This window comes from Artemia sp. Qi Xiang Cuo, chromosome 12 (genome assembly GCF_049724085.1).
Source record: "Artemia sp. Qi Xiang Cuo chromosome 12, ASM4972408v1, whole genome shotgun sequence".
NCBI classification, from domain to species: domain Eukaryota; kingdom Metazoa; phylum Arthropoda; class Branchiopoda; order Anostraca; family Artemiidae; genus Artemia; species Artemia sp. Qi Xiang Cuo.
The window spans coordinates 59,929,672-59,950,440 of NC_142805.1; the positions used below are offsets into that span (position 1 = coordinate 59,929,672).

Genomic DNA, 20,769 nt, shown 5'->3' on the forward strand with positions numbered 1-20,769 from the left:
CTAAAGTATATTCACCCATATAACATACTACTACCAAGAACTCATTGCAGCACCAAGCCGCCTGAAGCCAACGCAGATGCGCACACTCCTTCTCGACCCCAATCACCTCAAAGCTTCATTCTTTTACGCCTCGCATGAAGTTTCTATTTCTATTGAACTGTTTCTTAGGAATATAATTTTTTGTGTCTTTTAGTTTTGTAATCCCCCCCCCGAACAAAAATTCTGGCTACGACATTGTCAACGGGATATGGACTAGATGTAATTATTGTGCTCTGTTGAACTCGGTTTGAATATCAAAATGAATTTCTCGCAAAAAATAAATCGAAAACACCATGCGAACTCAAAGAGCCTTTGTAACTAACAAAAAATATTGGTAGCTTATACTGATAGATAAATGTAGTAAGATTTTATCTATCTGTAAAAGGATGCATTGCAGCTTATTCAGCTCTGAAGCACAATAAGCTAGTAATTATTTGCAATAGGTTTCAAAAAGTGCTTTTGACCACAATTCAATGACTTAAATTGCCTATTGAACTCTAATAATTCAACTACAGAAAAAAACAAGGGACTAACAAACAAAACCTAGAAAATACCGACAATTCAAAAGACTACTTACACATTTATGCTAGCAGATTTTAACACCAAGCTTCAAATCCTGACTGATTTTAAATAAGTGCTGACAGCTAAGCCTATTTAAACTTATTCCATTGGGAACGAATTTAGAATTATAAATAATTCATTTGACAATACAAATTTCTACGATTTATCCCTTGAAAGAAAGTAGTTTGTGTTTTTACAGATTTGTAGGAAGTGTAGACTTTCACCAAGTTAGTCTATCGATTTTCTTTTTTTACCATTTCTTAACCATCGGATGATTCTGCGACCTCTGGGAACATTCTCTCTGGGAACATTCGACCTCTGCGACATTCTGCGACCTCTCGGATCTTCATTTAATCAAAATGAGAACTTCGTGACAGGGAGTAAAGAGTGAAGGTTTGAACAGGTTAGCACGGAGGAAGAGTCAGTGGCGGATCCAGGGGGCGTCCCCCTAACGTCGTCTAAAGTAGTGTAATTTACTTAATTAACGCAAGTTTGTGTTAATTAAACTTGCTCCTAAGGCAAGTTTATCGGATCAACTAATTTTGCCTCCCCCTAAAAAAGTCCTGGATCCGCCCCTGGGAAGAGTATGTGTTTCCTAGCTGTATTTGCTTCAGGTGGCACTTGTGTTGCAATGATTTTCTGGCAGTGCTACTGTTAGTTTCGAAATATTACAAATTTTAATTTCGTTTTAAATTTTTCAAATATATAATGTATTTTCTAAATAGAAAAGCCCAAGCTTGTTTTATATTTAATCTGGATGGAGAACATTGTTATGTTGTCACCAAAGCCCCTCTCCTAAACCGTATTTGTAGTTTTAATTTTTCACTGAAACGTAGTCTTCATTCCAACAGTAAAGTTATTATTAATTTGGTGAATATAAATATATCCAGTTCGGGGACGATCAAACAGGACTTCCAGAGCTATGCCAGCCCGAAATCTCATAATTTTCACGATTTTTTCCAAAATGTCCTGTAATATTTATGTGATTTACCGTTTTTTATTGTCTTTGTGTTTTTACCTCCTCCCCCTTCCTACTCTAATTTTGGACCCCTTTGAAATTAACTCCTGCGATACGCTCAACCTAACTGGCCTAAAGAAATTTGCTAAATTGGGTGCTCAGTTGCTTCAATGTTCAACTTTAGGCACAGAGGTACGGACTTTGAAGAAATTGAGCTCTGATGACGTAAATGCAGAGCTGCAAACATGATGGAAGCTATTATGAATGAAGCAGTGCAATCTAGTATTAGCACAAAAGACACTTCACTGCAAACGTGTTGCAAATCAGTTTTTTTTTTCAGTCATGGATACTATAGTAATTTCGTCAACGTTTTTTTTTTCTTTAACGTTGGCCATAAGACAAGAGAGATGCAAAAAAAAGAACTAAATGTAGTGGTCTTGATATAAGATTAATTTACAAAAAAAAATCCGAAAAAGAATTTTTCAAAGAAAAGTAAAGAGCCATATTAAACTTCAAAGCAGCAGAAATATAGTCCTATAATAATTCAAACTCAAAACACCCAGAAATCATAGGCAGCGCAATAGCGCGGCCTAAGTAAAGAACGATGTTGGCACAATGTATTATTATTATTTTTTTTTTTTTTAGACCAGAGCATTTCGTATCAAAAGAGTTGTCGTAGAAACTTCGAAAAGGCTCATTCGATTGGAAATTTGATGCGCTTGTGCCCTTATTAATAGTCGAAAGTGATTGGAGGAAAACTAACACCCCTCTGACACCCACTATTTCCCCAAACACATCCAATTAAAATTTTGAGATATCAATTTTGTTCGACGTAGCTAAAAAAGTCCGAAAATTATGTCTTTGAGGATGACACTCCCCCTACAGCTCTCAGGGCAAGGGTTGTGAGTTACATCATGGGGGCATATAAAGTTTTTGTAGAAAGTGTTGTCGTAGAAACTTCAAAAAGGGCTCATTAGATTGGAAATTGAAAGGGATAGGGCCCTATTCAATCGTCGAAAGTGATTAGGGGGCAACTAACCAATCTATCACGCCCATTATTTCCCTGAACAAATCCAATCGAGATTTTAAGATAGCCATTTTGTTCAACGTAGTTGAAAGCTCTGGAAATCAGGTCTTTGAGGATGACAACCCCCCACAGCCCTCAGGGCAAGGGCTATAAGTCATGCCCTGGGGGCATATAAGGTTTTTATAGGAATTTTTGTCGTAGAAACTTCAAAAAGGGCTCATTCGATGGAAATTGAAAGGGCTAGTGCCCTTTTTAATAGTCGAAAGTGATTGAAGGGCAACTAACCCTCCTCATGCCCACCATGTCCCCAAACACAAACAATCAAAACTTTAAGATAGCCATTTCGTTCAACGTAGTTGAAAGTTCTGGAAAGTAGGTCTTTGAGGATGGCAACCCCCTAGGCAAGGGTTGTAAGTTATGCCCTGGGGACATATAAGGTTTTTATAGAAAGTGTGGTTACATAAACTTCGGAGGAGGCTCATTGGATTGGTAATCAGACGCTCTAGTGATCTTTTTAAGATTCACTGTGATCGGAGGGCACAAATCGGAGTAATCGAAAGTAATCGGAGAAAGAATCACCTCCCCCACGCCCATCATTTCATCAAACACTTCCAATCAAAATTTTGAGATAACCATTTTGTTCAACGTATTTGAAAGGTCTAGAAATTATGTCTTTGAGGATAAAAAATCTCCCCAACCCTCAGGGCAGGGGTTGTTATGCCCTGGGGGCATATAAGGTTTTATTATAGAAAGCATGGTTACATAAACTTCGGAGGAGGCTCATTGGATTGGTAATCAGACGCTCAAGTGCTCTTTTTAAGATTCAATGTGATCGGAGGGCAGCTACCCCCCCCCCCACACATACACGTCGTGCGGTCTCGAAATGCATCTCATAGAAATTCTGAGATAGCCATTCTATTCAAAATAGTCTAAATATAATATAACAAGGCTTTTGGAGTTGAAACAAACCCCAGAGATTAGAAGCAAGGGTTGTAAATTATGCCCAGGGGGTAGTTAAGTTTTTTTTATGGAAGGGATAGTTGTGTAACTTTAGAAGAGGCTCATTTGGTTGAAAATTGGAAATTCTAGTTCTTTTCAAGCGTCAAAATTGATGGATGGCATTTAGCCCCCCCCTCTTCTATAACCCCTTTATTCACCAAACGCTTCTGATTGAAATTATGAGATTGCGATTTTTCTCAAAATAGTCCAAAGAAAATATAATAACATCTCTAGGGATGACACAGTCCTCCAGCGCCCTGGGGATAGGATTGTAAGTTATTTTAAGGGGGGATATAAGGTTTTTATTGACTGGGCGGTCGTATAAACAATAGATGGGGCTTATATGATTTGAAATTGGACGTTTTAGTGCCCTTTTTAAGAGTCAAAGTTATTTGAGAGCAAGCAGCCCTCCCCCCCCCTCCACGCTCAGCATTTGCCTTAACACCTCCAATCAAAATTCGGAGATAATAATTTTATTCATCATAGTTGACGGATTCAAAAATTATGTCTATGAGGAAGACACCTCCCCCCCCCCCGACTACAGCTCTCAGGGAAAGGGTTTTACGTTATTAAGTTATGCCGTTGGGGCATATTAGGTTCTTAGAAAAAGGGTGGTTGTATATGCTTTGAAGGGGACTCATTGGATTGGTAATCATAAGTTCTAATGCCCTTTTTAAGAGTCAAATTGATCAGAGCGTAGCTACCCCCCCCCCCTACACACACACACAAAAACCCGTCGTTTTTTCCTGAGATGCATACAATAGATATTTTGAGACAGTCCTTTTATTCAAAATAGTCCAAATATCATATAACAAGGTTTTTGAGTTCGATACAAAGCACCAGAGCCTGAGGGCGAGGGTTGTAAGTTATGCCCCTGGGGCATTTAAGGGTCTTATAGAAGAGATGGCTGTATAAGCTTTAGAGGTAGCTCATTTGGTTGAATTTGGAAGTTCTAGGTCCCTTTTAAGAGTCAATAGTGATGGAGTTCAAGTATCACCCCACCCAACTACCCCTATTTTCACCAAACGCATCTGACTGAAATTGTGCGATGGCAATTTTGTTTAAAATAGTCCAAAGAACATATAACAATGCTTCCAGGGTTGGCACAACCCCCGAAATACCTGGGACAAGATATTGCTGATATGCCCTTTTGACAACCTGCATACGGATGGCCGGTTGTCATCCGTACAACAGAAATGTTTTCTGAAAATTTCACCTTCATACCTTCATAGGTTGGGGATTTTGAGCTAGCCAGAAGACATTGTGTGTATTCATTTAATACTGCTTCTATGGTTACTGTAACTAACGACACTAATGGCATGAAGTTGAAACTTTTAGGGAATGTTTAGGAGGAGTTTCAATTAAACGAAGATCTATCTGCATGCAGGTATTAAAAGGGCATATAAGCTCTATAGGGCATATAAGGACATACGCAGCGATGCTCTATCATAGCTTGTAATATCATTGATATGTTAAAGGAGCTAATCTGATGGAAAAGGAGCATAGCTGAACGGTCTAGTAACTATATCTCTAGGGTTATTGGGTAGGTCAACCCCCCACAGTATTGTAATTTGCCCATTATGCTTAAAAGCTAAATGTTGCTTTAAAATTAAATCAAAACACACTGTTTGTATGCTGGTTGCCAATAAGACATCTCAGCAATATATCAAGAACGACTGAGGGTATTAAGTTCAAATTTTTGGGGCTAGTTCTATTACTAGTTCTGCTCTTAAAATTTTACTAAATCAAGAGTGTAATTGTATCCAGGCTGTGAAAGAGCATAGATATATTTTTTTGGGAATGGTATATGACTAAGAGGATGTATATGATTAAATTAAACACTACTATTTGTGTCATGATTTTTAAAAGAGTTTATGTTGTTAAAGAGTGGTGAAAAAGTTTCTCCACCATATAAATAGCAAGCTAAACTATAAATTCTTAAAGGAAAACCGGAAAGATTCGGACTATTATTTTCTTTTTCCCTGAAAAAAGACCATGTCAATACAAAACGAAAAGAAATTAATTAAAAATTTTTTTTCACAAAATACGTTTTTCCAAAAAAAGTAAAGAACTCCATTAGACTAAAAATGAAGAAAAATAGAATCAAACAATCCACCAAGCATACAACTACCACAAATCAGTATCAATAAATAAATGAAACCCAAAAGGAACAGATATTAAAATAACAGAGTCAAACTCAAAACAAGCAGAAATTATTATGGGTTCAAAACCCCTATGCTTTCTAAAAGCAAGAAAATAATTTATACAGTATTGAAAAAATTCTTTTAAATTTTTTTCACTTTTATAACTTTAAGAAATCAAAAATTAATTAGGATTTTAAGGAATGAATATCAGTGTATGTATATTAAACTGAATTTTTTTCAGTAAAGTACAAACTATTCTAATCAAGATCAAAGGAAAGAACCGAGGAGAATAAATGAATTATTCAATATAATGATATTAATTTCTTGGAAATCTTAAAACTTCCAGATACAACACTGTTTATTTTATTTAAGTTACCACACTGTACAAAAATACAATACTGTATCTTTTCTTATTTTTCAGTGTTATGAATATGAAAAAATCGTTTATAATATGTTTTATTTTCAATGAAGCATAAATGACGAATAGGCTTTACAACTGTGATGGGCTGGGCTCTTTTTAAATTCCCATAAATCTGTTAGGGTAATAAACTGTTACTATTAAGTTTAATTGAACTAATATTTAGGGTAGCCTATCATTCATAAATCAGCCTGTAATGGCAATTTTTTCCATTAGACAGTTTTTTTTGAAACGCGTGTTTAAACCTTTGGTTACTATGGGCCCTGGTTCGCTCTTTATTAGTCGCAGCCATCACTGCAACCACGATTATTGAGGTCAATGAATCTAAGTGTATAGTCTTTGATTAGGTCACCACTGCCTTAAATTAATATGCTTGGATCATACTTCCTGAATCTACGGTCATCCACCTTTCCTCAAATTGCACAAGAAAAGAATTCTAAACCTTTTCCCGTCGTTCTGGTTATGTTTTTATACATTTGACCCCTATGAACGGTGCATTGGCAATCTAAGGTAATAGACTTTTACTTTCACCTATATTGAAAAGTTCCTTATGACTATAGGTTTGGACACGAACGAAAACGGGCTCATGGTCTGGTCGACTTTCGAAATTTGGTATTGAATAATTGCATTTCTTGCATTATATAATGCATTATTGCATTATATTGAATAATTGCATTTCTCACGTCCACTAGTTTTTTTCGTAATTTGTTTGTTTCCCTTTACTAAATTCGGCGCTCCTTCGTGAAATAAGTTCATAAATACGGGCCTGTCTCTGTCTAAGGGGAAATGAGATAGGATCGTCGATCTAATGAAACGTGAGGTACATATTTTTGTGTATATAAGAATTTGTATGGTTTTGAAATATTGGTCCCCCCGCCTTTAAATATCCACTGTTCCATTCTAAAACTCTGGTTAGGTGCCGCAATGGACACACAAATCTTTTTTCTTTCTTTCTTTTTTTTACAGTAATAGCGGTTTTCGTTTGTTCGTATAATTGAAAAAAATAGTTCTATTTCTATGAAAATTAAATTAAAAAAAATCAAGTTTTTTCAACTGAAAGTAAAGAGCAGTATTAAAACTAAAAACAAACATAAATTATTACGGATATGAGAGGTTTTCCCCTTCCCTCAACAGCTACTCTTCACGCTTAAGTTTATTTATACTTTCTCTAAAACCTTCTTATTGTTCCAATTAAACGACCCTTGTGTTTCGGAGTTGTTCTTGAAAAATTGGGACAAAATTCCAACTTTAGCGTAAAGAGTAAGGTTTAGAGGAGGGGGCAACCTCCCTCACATGCGTAATAATTTCTTTTCGTTTTTTTAATGTTGCTTCTTACTTTCAGTTGAGAAAAAAAAATTAATTTCTGAATATTTATTTAAATAATGCCAGGAAATTTGGCCCCACCTCTACGGAAAAATCTCCCCTCCCCACGGAAATATCCTCTAGACAGTTCAATCCAATTCAGTTTACCCCTGACAGTTACCGCTAACATCTCCACGCTTAAAATTGAGTTGGCAAAGAGAAAGCAAGACATATAAAAAGAATTTTGTACAGGAATTCTGGCAAATTCCCCGAGTGTAAAATTTTTTCTTAAAAGTTCACCACCTGAAAACTTCCCTCTCCATGAAAAATTCTCTCCCTGGAAAATCCCCCTAGCAGAAAATTCGCCTCCGCCCCCAACGAACAAAATAGCTATCTTAAAATTTTTATGGGACGATTTTGGGGAAAAAAGGGGCGGGGCCTGGTTGCCCTCCAATATTTTGGTCACTTAAAAGGGGCATTAGAACTTTTAATTTCCATTCGAATGAGCCTTCTCTCGATGTTCTAGGACCACTGGATCGTTACGATGATCCCTGAAAAAACAAACAAAAAAAAACAAAAAAACAGACAAATAAACACGAATCTGTGATCTTTCTGGCAAAAAACAGAAATTTCCATATTTTGCAGAAAGGAGCTTGAAACCTCCACAGCAGGGTTCTCTGATACCCTGAATCACAAGTTGTGGTTTTCATTAAGATTCCTTGATATTTTGGGGGTTTCCCCCTTTTCGAAAATCAGGTAAATTGTCTCAGGCTCGTAGCCTTTCATAGATAACACTAACTTTAATGAAAACTTGTACATTTGGAATCAGTATAATAAGTCGATTTTTCATGTAAAAAAATATATATAAAAAATGTGTAAAAATATGTATTTTATGTATATAAAAGAGTAATGAGGGAACAGGGATTTGGGATAGAAATCCAGGGACCTGAGCTTTTAAAAGGTGTAGAATAACCGTTTTTCATATTCCTTAACTGTGTTAGAGTTGGGGAGGGGACTTAAGTGAAATTTGTGGGTAGTAATATTTGAAAAAAGCCTTGTTCAAAAAGCATCTTTTCGATAATAGGAGGAGAATGAGAAAATACCCAGGGGTACCTAAATGGATAAAAAAAACGGTACTTTTGTATTAGAGCTACCACACTCAAAATATCTTATCGCGAACATAAGACAGTAACTGGTTGTCATTGTCTTTATAACAGACAATATTAGCTTCGGCTCAGTGGGAAACTACATTGTAGCTATATTTTAATTAAATATTTGGTTGGTCTTTTGGCTAGGTTAGGTTAGTTTAGGTTACGTATTTAATATAATGCGGTCTATAATTCTTTAATTCTTCTATAATTCTTTGTTATAGTTTTCATAATTTTGTTGATAGTATTATATTTTCTTCATATTTTGTTTTATTTCATTAGCATTAACCAAACTTCGCTTCTCGACAGAACGCGAGTATGGTGGCTACAATACACAAGTACCAAAAAAATTAATGGATGAGACTAAATAGATGAAAAAAACCGTTTACCATTACCATATTACCGTATTCATCTGTAACCATTCATATGTAGTGATCTGTACTTTGATATTTCAAAGGGATCTTTTAAATCTTTTTGGTCCGGGTCTTCTCTCAACGACCCAAAGGCCTACGTGTCTGGTCACTTATCTCTACGTTTGACTCACCAACATTAATAGAAATAAATGGAGATATTGACCCTGACAATCTCGGTTAAAAAAACGGTGAAAGCTATAAAGGGGGGTTTAAAACTTGTTTCAAATAAACGGTATCATTTGATTTTTAACTTTTTTCGATAACAAAAAAAAAAAAAAACGTTTCTGAAACGTGATTTTAACTGACTTTAATCTTTACCTCGTACTATTTTCTAATTAAGAAAAGAAATTTTCTAAGAAATGATGGATAAATTAAAAATGTTGAAAAAAATGTTCCTTTTTAAAGTCGTTATTGACGTAGCCGTCCAAAGAGGAGGGCCCACTATTAGAAACCACGCGCACCAGGTGCCGTATTCCAAGCGTCACGGAAGTGTACCACGCGTTGTGGAAAGTCTGCCAAGCGTGGCGGAATTGCGACGCAAAATTGGTGTTCTGAGACGTACACCCGGTGGCGGAAAGTGGGTGCCACCTTAATTAAAACCCATATCAGATTTTCCTAAAAATTTTGGCCTTAAAAGTTAAGGATAGGCTATTATCCTAAATGAGTGCATTAAATTCAAGATAAAACTTTTATGTATATCAGCTAGTTTTATTCCTCAAAAGTGATTTGCTTTTTCCGAAAGATGAGATGGTATGCAATTATATCTTATTTCAGACATGTGCGAGAGGGGGCTTCATGTCTGGTTTTCTAAATGCAGTATTTTGGACAACGTTGCCATATCTGTTTTGAGGATTTGGGCAATTTTAACCTCCTCCCACCCAAAATCTAAGCTTTTCCCATGAAGAATCTCTACTTACGAACATTCCTTATCCTACTTACCGGGGTAGTTGCACAAAAGTTAAGTTAAGAAAAATAAACTTTAAAACTTTAAAGCCTGGAACTAACAATTATTCTACTTCGTCTTAATAAAATAGCAAGTATTTTTCAAATCAAATTTCACAATGCAACAAATTTAAAAATTTACCTACAATGTTTTTCCTTTTTCAGTTTTTCAATGAAAGTACCAAAGAAGAGAGTTTTCAATGAAAATACCCCCCCCCAAAAAAAAGGTACTTCCTCGTAATAAATACAGTAATTTTTTTTCTTTTATATATTTTAAATAGCAAGTTCTTGGATTCAAATCAAAATCTGGATTTAGATTCGAGACTATTTTTGGGGGCCTAGGCTGTGCCAGTGGATGATGTAACAATAGAAAGTTTCAGTGTTTTAGTTGCAGCGTTTATTTTGAGTTTTGGTTTTTTATTTTGTCTTTTGGACTTATACCTGCATTTCCTTTATTATTCTACACTGAGGACAATTGAGCGGAGGTCTCAACCGAAATATTTACATAATTTTTTCTTCTGTTTTTCACTGGCTGTTATTGTCCTCGTTTCTCTCTTCTTCGTGAATTTTTGTTTTGTCATGATTAGCCAGTATGGTCTCAGAAATTATTTAGAAAATGTACGTTTTTTTACTCCGTTTTAGTAAATTTTTTAAACCTTAAACGACAATACTGCTATTAATTGATCGAAAGGATTTAGCGTTATCCATGTACTGAAATATATTATCGAACCCCGCTTTGTATTTGTTTTAGGTTGAAAAATTAATAAAATATGTATTTTTTTTTATTTTTATGTAGCTTTGGATAATTCCCTAAGAAAAATTATAAGTAATATCGTAATTTTGGCCTGATGAATTGATTAATCTTAAGCTAATGAATCCAGCTAATGAACTAATTATCTCTTTTTTTTTGTACACGTTCCAGCTTTAATCTGAACGTTTCAAAGGATCACGTTTTAAAAGGATCACAAACCTTAAGGCGAAACGGTGCCTTAAAGCATTTCCATATTTCGTCCGTTATAGATTGTTTTTAGTTTGTATGGGCAAACTGTTTATAATTGGTTGGGTGGTCTTGCCATAACTTGGATAAGAAATCCCAATAAATGACAAAAACTAAAAACTAACAACTTCTTTCTTGAAATACTATAAAACTGTTTGACTTCTCGCATCTTGTGCTGGAGATAGAGGTATTTACCTTTAATGAAACTTAAATCATCAGTTTTTTTTTTTTTTTTTTTTTTTTTTTTTTTTTTTTTTTTTTTTAATGGAGGGTTCATGAAAGGACAGCCCCTAAAAATATGCTAGCATAATGCTAGGAAAGCGCAAAAAATCAGCTCAAAGAATTATCATTTGAGCATTTTGGACGCTTTTCTTGTGGTGTCACCCGCTTTGATTGACAACCTCGCCGACAAAAGGGTTGTGAAATTTCACTGTCTTTTCAATCAAGTTTCAAGCCAAACCACAGATTCTCAACAACTTTCGATGATGGCTACCGCTGCGAGAATTTGCTAATTGTCCCTTTGTCTTTGTGATGGTCAGCTGAGGCTAAAACTCACAAAATGACAAGGTATCGTACCGCCTTAAAAGGACTTAAATTTTTTTATTTTATCTCCTTACCAAAATAATTATTAACTTATGCATTTGTTCATTAAATATAGTAACGGAAGTACTTTTTTTCTCTCTTGCAACGTCACACAATCCTTGATCTTTGTGAGCGGGCCTTTAGGACACTGTACTTTGCTTCCTTATCTAAATACAACTGGTATTATGAAACATGAAAAAATATGCCGAATCGTGCGCGAATGTGTATATTAATTTCAGCGGTAGTGTGGGCTCAATTAGTCGAACAGTAAAAGACAGTGGAAATGCCAAAAAGCTTAAAAAGTCATGAAGGTTTTGGGGGATCTGATACTTTTCTGCTTATGTAGCCTACCTCTGATAAAATGTTATTTTCTATTATAATTGAGTTTTTTTAGTCTCCTTCCTCAAATTACCTCAAACCGAGATACGACTTGTAATTGATTTCCAAGCATGGCAAAAGAAAAAAAAATCTAAAATACTGGCGAAAGCTAAAGTTTTCCTTTTTTATTTTTCATATTTTTTTGTGCTTTTCTATCTTAAAAAATAGCATTTAAGCCTGGAACACACGTAGCTTTCTTTGTGAAATTCCAATTTAAATTCAAACGAAATCAAAATAGAATAACGGGCAAAAATGTTAATGGCATTCACATGCAATTTCAGGAAGACTACCATGCCTAGACATGTATATCTGGTCATGCACTTGTGTAAGCATGGAGGTTCAGCCGAATATACATGTGAACGCCACTTAATTGCAAAAACTTAAAAATGTATGTGCATTTTTGTTACATTTTATGAGTTGGATAAAAATGTCGGGGGGGGGGGGGGGTTCACAACAGGTTTTCCTCTGGATACGCCCTTGTCTTATAGTTTGCATCTCTTTAAAAAATATTTCTCGGTTCAGAGGAAAGAGGTCAATCTAACATTAAATTTCAGATACAGATTTCTAGACTTCAAAACTGAATGCTTGGCTGCAGCTTGTCGCAGCCAATGACCGATTTCTACATGTGAACAGGAGCTGCCTGGGTATCAAAATGTGGACAAATGCATAGCCCAACACAATGCAAGTCCTAACTAGACGTGCATCTGTTCGCGGTTTGAAGAGAACGAGCGTTGGGGGGGGGGATTATAAGGAAAGTCCGAATTAAAAAAAAGTTTGAAATTCGAGTTTCGCTCTTTACTTCCTTAAAACCAAACTTGTTATTTCTATTACTATTTGGCAGTTTTAAGTTGTTCAATTAACCGAAAAATAGTTTCTTGGCTTTCTTGATTTTCTTGGCATAAAATATCAGTTTCGCTCTTAACTTCCTTAAGAAAAACTTGTTTCTTATATCAGCATTTGCCACTTTTAAGATTACAGTCACGTAGTCAAGTACATTCGACACCTGTTGCAATATATTAGGGGTCTTAAGTTCCGAAGTTGCCGATTCTAAATCTTCATAATTAAATAATTAAAACGACTAACATTAATTTTTAGAGACATGATTATGAATATATTTCCAGGTCTACATACACTTCAAAATGAAAGTCCGATTGAAACAAATAAAGGCGAACTACTTCTACAACTATTAACAATTCATATCTGCACCAAGCCCCCTGGGGCCAGCACATCTACACAGCTTCCTCCTTGATCTTAATCTATTCAAAGCTTCACTCGTTACCCCCTCCCGTGAAGTTCCAACTTCCATTAAATCTTTTCTAATGCCCTCTTCTTACTTCATTCGGGGGTGACCTGATTTTAGTTTAGCCCTTGACCGGGACGTACGTAGCTTCTTGTCGGGGGGGGCATCTGGTTCTGTTGTGAAGGGTGGGGGAGCTGAAGTTATATTGGCAGTTCACAAAACCTGATATTGCCAGCAAGTTCTATCATACCTAAGAAATCTTTATTAATAAGTAATCACCAAAAATTATAAAAGTCTTCAATAAACTTCACCATTAATCTTCTTGAATTAGAGCAAAAAATTTCCAAGCTATTATGGATAATTGCTTCTTGTTAGACTTTTATTCTGTCATTCCAGCCTTTTCAACCATCTACCTTTTATCAACTGCTTTTTTAGCCATCTATCTTTTTTCAACCATCTGATTTTCTAGCCATATTTAGTGTAAATTTGAAGTTCTAGAGGGGCAGCTTCCCCCCTCTTCCCTCCCCTGTAAACGCCCATGGCCTCTGATGGATCGCCAAAAAGCATAATGTTCTGCAATTTATCATCCTTCATCAGTAAAACGTGACCTAGCCATCCTGAATTTCTTTCATTACATCCCTAGAAAGTATAATTGGACTATATTTTTCGTATAGCTTCTTCTTTGATATATGGTCAGTCAAACGAATATTTGAAACTATCCTTTGACAGTTTCAAACAGTTCGTGGTAACGAACTTTAAGTAAGGAACGAATCGGTCCAAAAGTAGCCAAAACTCTAAAAAATGGAGTTTTGATAACCATATATACATAAAAAGAATCGACTTTTTATGCTGATTCTAAATACATAAAATTCATTAAGTTTAATTTTACCCACCAAAAGCTGATGGATTTGGAATTTTTGGCGAGAAGAAAGATTACGGATACATGTTTATTTGTTGTTGTTTTTTTCCTAGGAGTGATCGTATGAAGCCAATAATCCTAGAAGATCGGGAGAGGGTTCAATTGAATGGGAATAAGAAATTCTAGTGCCTTTTTAAGTGACCTTAAAGATTGGATGGCAAATAGTCCCCCTGGCGTGTCCGTTTTCCTCCAAAAGACATCCATTCAAAATTTGAGATAACCATTTGATTCAGCTTAGTTGACAGTCTAATACCTATAACTTGGGGGAAGAAATTGTTGGAAATGAAATTTTTTCTATAGAAGGAAAACTTTCTCTGAAATTCTTAATTTCTGAATATCTGAAATTCGGAATGAAATAACCATTTGATTCAGCTTAGTAGACAGTCTAATACCTATGCCTTGGGGGAAGAAATTTTTTGAAATGAAATTTTTTTCTATTGAAGGAAAACTTTCTCTGAAATTCTGAATTTCTGAATATCTGAAATTCTGAATATCTGAAATTCGGAATGAGATAACCATTTGATTCAGCTTAGTTGACAGTCTAATACCTATGCCTTGGGGGAAGAAATTTTTTGAAATGAAATTAGTTTTTCTATAGAAGGAAAACTTTCTCTGAAATTCTGAATATCTGAAATTCTGAATATCTGAAATTCGGAATGAGATAACCATTTGATTCAGCTTAGTTGACAGTCAAATACCTATGCCCTAGGGGAAGAAATTTTTGGAAATGAAATTTTTTCTATAGAAGGAAAACTTTCTCTGAAATTCTGAATTTCTTAATATCTGAATTTTTATACCAATGCATCAAACGTGAATATCCAAACACAGGGGCGATGTGATGAAATGAGACGATAAGATCGAATGTTTTATCTTTTCTTTTACTTTCTTTCGAATTAGTTTTTTTTTTGTTTTTTTAGTAGACTTTGTTGATTGACCTTCCAGTTAAACAAGTACTGAAAGAACCAATAATTCAATTTTTCAACCGAAAATATAAGAAAAAAATAACAGAAGCGGTTATAGATAAGGCAACAAAACGGAAAACACAAGAACTTTCCCTCTCACAAGCGATATTCACGTGACGGAAAAACTAATTATTTAATTTTGGGACACACACACATATATATATATATATATATATATATATATATATATATATATATATATATATATATATATATATATATATATAATATATATATATATATATATATATATATATATATATATATATATATATATATATATATATATATATATATATATATATATATATATATATATATATATATATATATAATTATAAACCTGTCAAGTAAAAACAGATCAAGATTATCAAGGACAAATGTTTGGGTTTTACTTCCACTAATTGAAATAATAAGCCCCATTTGATTCATTTCTTCTTTGTTCGTAGAACAGAAAGCCTGGTTGATCTTTGCAGGATGATCTTTTTTTCAAATATAAAACATTTCGAGTGCGAAAAATAAGTCTTTAACTATGCATCTTTGTAATTTTTGCATAAACTATTTTAATTATTGACCGTCGACTGGTTCCTCGCTGATGGGACAGGGTGAATAACAACAATTTTAGAAGTTGTATATTATGTACCTTTGTTGTGAGTAATGGGGGGGGGGGGTGAGAAATTTGGATTTTCTTCTTTGAAGACAAACAATATATTATAAGCCAATAGTTTCTTGCATTTTGAAGGATAACTGGGCTGGCAAAAAAAAAAGTTTGTAATTTTACCCCGCCTCCGCGAAATTCTGTAAGCCTGGCGTTCCCTGGACAAATCACTGAGAGTTCTATGACTTGTTGCAGCCTGGTCCGTTTCAGCCACTGTGTATAGATAATATGTATTATGTATATACTGTGGTTTCAGCTGTGAAAGAGAATCCTAACCATGCTTGGCTCTTATGACAGTTATTACATGAAGAATTTATGATTAACAAATGAAACTTGACGAAAATTAATAAAAAAAAAGAAAATGTTCGTTTGAGCTGTGCTTCTTACAATGGTAACAAAAGATACAGTTCGGTGATCGAACTTTAGTTGCACGAAATCTTGATAATATTTATTAGTTGAAAATTGCCTTTTGCTCAGTTGCACATCCAAGGGCACGATGGAAAGAAGGCATTTTCCCCTAGACTCCCCCCACCCAAGATTTTGAACATTTTATATTTTACATTTTCATTGGAAAACACCTTTTTTGGTATTATGATAAAACAAAATTAAGAAAAAACAATCTTGCCCCCCCCACCTTTAGGTACTTAAAAATATATTTTGCCCCTTACCCCACATTTTTGTGAATTGACGCCAGTGTCACACATCTTCGTAATTTTTTAGGTACTGGTGTATTATATGGGCCTTTCTAAAAAGTCAAGTTTGGTTAGTGCTAATGAAATAAAATAAAATAAGATGAATATATAATATTTTATAAACAAATTTGGGCTATATATTGGCACATTAGGGGGTGTGGGGGGTAAAGCATACCATATATTAAATACGTAACCTAACCTAGCCTAGGTACCTTTCCCCCCCCCCTAAACCCCCAAAAAACAACAGTTTAAATATCGTAAACGCAATGAAAACCACGCTTTGCATTGCATGCATTACTCTATAGTGGTCTACTGTATTAACCCGTCTGGCGGGTTTTTCGTGACTGGTTTCCTTGTAAAGGCCCATATAACGCACCAGTACCATTTTTATTTACTCTACCTTTTTATGCTTAGTCAAACGATGCTGCAAGTTCAGTATGAGGAAATGTTTTAATATCCACATAATTGTCTTTTGTTGTTTGTTCAATTGTCGTTTCCTACTTTATCTGGTACTTTCGCTTTAGATGGGCCTCTCTAAAAAGTTAAGTTTGGTCAATGCTAATGAAATAAAATAAAATAGGATGACTATATAATAGTTTAAAGCAAATTTGGGCTATATATTTGCACATTAGTGGGAGTGGGGAGGGGGGGGCAAAGCATAGCATATATTAAATACGTAACCTAACCTAACCTGGGTACCTTTTCCCCCATCTAAACTCCAAAAAACCACAGTTTAATATCGTATACGCAATTAAAACCACGCTAGACAAAGTATTTCTCTCAGCGGTGTCTTGAATCATCTTGTATCAAAACGGGTTTTTCAACGCTCGTTTGACTGTAGCATCTAGCATCTCTTATATGACTTCTTTAGGGGGGCCAATCTAATGCAAAAGTACCCTTTATCTTTTACCATATTTTAGGCCTCGGCGGTTTTCCAGTTTAGGGTGGGTTTGGTTACGAATTTTGATGCATAGTCAATCAATCAATCAATTTATTCAATCAATAAACTTAACAAAATACACTTCAATATAAACTCCCCCGTAAGGCTCTATGGCCAGGAAAAAACAGGGGAGAAACAAAGTGAAGCAAATACATAAAAAACAAAAACATTTTCAGCATCATACATTCACACCTTTAAGATACTCAACACAAGAAAAAAAAATTAAATATACCAAAAAAAAAATAAACAAGAGAAAAAAAAATCATAAAATACAATGATCCACATAAAAAAAGAAGAGAGAGAAAAAAAATCAAAAACTAAACAGGGGACTGCCAAGCAATCAATTTATTCCGTGTGGACTACCCTATGATCAATCAATCAATCAATTTAATCAACCAATAAAATTACGACAAAAACACTTCAATATAGAACCCCCCGTAAGGTTCTATGGCCAGGAAAAAAAAGGGGGAAAAACTGAAAAACCATAAATAATAAAAAAAAAAAAACTATTTTCAACATAATGTATTTCAACCTTTCAAAGACTCAACACACACACACACACACAAAACAAAACAAAAAAGAGAAGAAAAAAAAATGATTAAAAGACCCAAACAAAAAGCGATTTTTATGAGACCCCGCCCCCACCCCCGAACAAAGAAAAAGAAAAAAAAAGATAAAAAAAAGATTAAAAAAAAAGACAAAAAAAGATGTAGGACAATCCTATAAATTAAACCAAATTCCAAAAATATAATTGAAACCAAGCCACAAAAAATAATAGACAAACTCAGTACCCCTCACAACACACGTTTCCAACCAGGCTAGTAATTTGCCGTCTCCATTGTCATCAAATCGTATATGGTATGGAGTTGATGTTTGTATTTTGAAATATTACTAATTTTGACCAGTGACTTTGAAAGGTTTGTATTTATGTACAATGACGAATCAGAAATTTTCACGGCAATAATTTTGTTTGCAAGAAAGGTGTTGGTAACAGTACTGCTAATTGCCTTTTCCAAAATAAGCACCATAATAACAAAATTCTCACTTTATTACATTCCATTATATTTATTACAGTTTCAGAGTCTCTTCCAGTATAATTAAATGTTCATGTAGCACGGACATGTATCTAGGAACTAGATACATGTCTAGATAAATGGAGCTGTGCTAGAAGCGATTCTGAAAACCAAATAAATAGAAAGTTTCTGCACAGCATAAAGAAGTAATAATTTTATTATAATAATATGTAGTTCAGAAACGTAGAGGGCTTGGGGATACCGCTGCCTCCACTTTATATTGCAAATTACTAAAAATGCCCACATAAAAGGATATGAGATACTTCCATAAAGGGAACAGAAACAGGATTATAGGATAGGCTTAACCCAAATTTACCCAATAGAAAACCTTCTGTCTTTTAGCCCTCCTCCCCTAGTATCCAGTGTTTCCCCTAGCGCAGTGACATATTTTAAGAAATATTTGGTATATTGTGAATTTTAGGCCGATAAACTAAACTATTACCCCATCCCTATACATTGACAAGTTGAAATGGTGTCTCGGTTGAGGAAGGTTTTGCCTCTGAGTGTATTCTCGGTGTGACAACAACTTAATAATATTTAATAAAATTCAAATTTTTCGTAGCAGGTGAGAACAAATTAACAGCTGAAACGATCAAAATTTAGCTTTGCATTAAGTTTTGTATTTTTTTTTTTTGTGAATACGGTTAGCTAACATCTTTAGTGTTTAAACATCATCATTTGCACACACAAAATTCTGCACAAACATCATCAAGTTGGTTAATTGGAGGTAAATGACAAATCTAATGAGTTTAAGGAATTTGAGCCTTTGTGAGATGCTTTTATTAATAAATCATTCCAGACTGGTCATTTATTCGTATTGAATGTAAATTAAATACGAATTAAGTTGTAAACACCTGGAATCCATCCTCTGTTCTAGGGACTTCGTTTTAAGAATATATTTTTTATATTAATTTGACGGGTTATGTTTTATAAAAAAAAAAAATAATTGCTGGCTAAATGAATATATTTACGGTGAAAAAATATATTTTTTTCACCGTAATTTTTTTTTTTTTTTTTTTTTTTATATACAATTTTGTTGTATTTTTGAATTTAGGCTTCCTCTTTAAAATAAAAAAAATGAGCATATATTATCTATTGTTTAAAACTGTCTAGTATTTTTGAAATTGTGAATCTCATGTAAAAAAAACAACTTAAAAATTAACTTTTTTCTAAATAAACATTTAGTACCTTCTATAAAAAGCTTCGTATCTATCATTTTTGTATTCCTTATTCAGATAAATTGTTTGATCAAAGCAATAGTCTATTTTAGTTTCACTCGATGAGCTAATATTTGCAAATATCTTTCACTCTGTTTACTAAAAAGGATATGAGTCAAGTTCATATAATACCCAAACGTTTTATACCGCCGTTCTTAGTAGGCCTACCTTTGCTTGTGATGTGGTAGTCATCACGTTTTCAAAGGAACAGGTTGGTGCAGGATCTTCTCCATTGATAGGAAAACGTGGTTGAGCTCATACAACGTGATTATGGCAGTGCAAAGATTCATTATTTTTTTTACCCAACCCCAAACTGGAAGAACTACTTTATTGAACTCTGGAATTCAAATTATCCATTTGAGCTAATTTGAGGTATCTCCATGCAACTGGATTGTTTGCAGGTGGGAGTTTGACTGCTTTCGGGTTGACCCAAGCACGTACACAAGGATTTATTTTGGGAGAGGGTGGGGTCAGACTTAAAGGAGGAGGAAGAGATCCCTATTAGCACATAATTTTTCAAATTTTTAATTTATAATTATCAAAGTTCAAAAGGACAAAAATACCTCTATTAGGATAACTAGAAAGAAGGTACTTACGAGTTATCCCGACCACACTCAAGAGGTGAAGTTAGGTTAATCATAATGAAATATACCGAAATCTGATAAAAATATAATACTTTAGTAAAAAAATTATGGAAACTGCAACAGAGAATTATAGAAAACAGGCCGCCCAGAACGCATTATATTAAATGCCTAACCTAACCAACGCTATATATCAAGTATTTAATTAAAATATACCTGCATAGTAGTTTATCTCACTCAGGTTAAGCTGATTATCTTCAAGAGAAATACAGAGAAACCGGGTTTAAACAGACCAAGAACAACAGCTTGGTCGGTATAATACGTAAGTACCCATAATTTAAGTTTTCAATTATAATTGTCAAAGTTCAAAAGGACAAAAATATGTTGTACAAGGAAAACTAGAGAAAACAAAATATTCAAAAATGTTTGAGGGGACTCAGAAGGTGATTTTGGTAAGTTCGGATCCCACTGGGCACCGAATGAAATGAAGGTGATCGTGTGCAAACATTTGAGAAGCGCAATATCAGAGAGGGGAGTGGGTAAAACGCAATACAAAAATACCGTTATTTCTATTTTTAT

The 20,769-nt window shown here is 34.5% G+C and overlaps 2 protein-coding genes across 2 annotated transcripts in view; one reads left to right on the top strand and one right to left on the bottom strand.

Moving 5' to 3' along the window:
• Positions 1 to 19,704, bottom strand: part of LOC148946355 (uncharacterized) — a 33,247-nt gene extending 13,543 nt beyond the window's left edge. The window contains exon 1 of the transcript XR_016142624.1: positions 19,581 to 19,704. The gene's annotated coding sequence lies outside the window, so the exon portion shown is untranslated. The remainder of the gene's footprint in view (positions 1 to 19,580) is intronic.
• The window catches only part of LOC148946351 (rab3 GTPase-activating protein catalytic subunit-like), a 242,629-nt gene that overhangs the window by 189,740 nt on the left and 32,120 nt on the right, over positions 1 to 20,769 (top strand). The window lies entirely within an intron of this gene.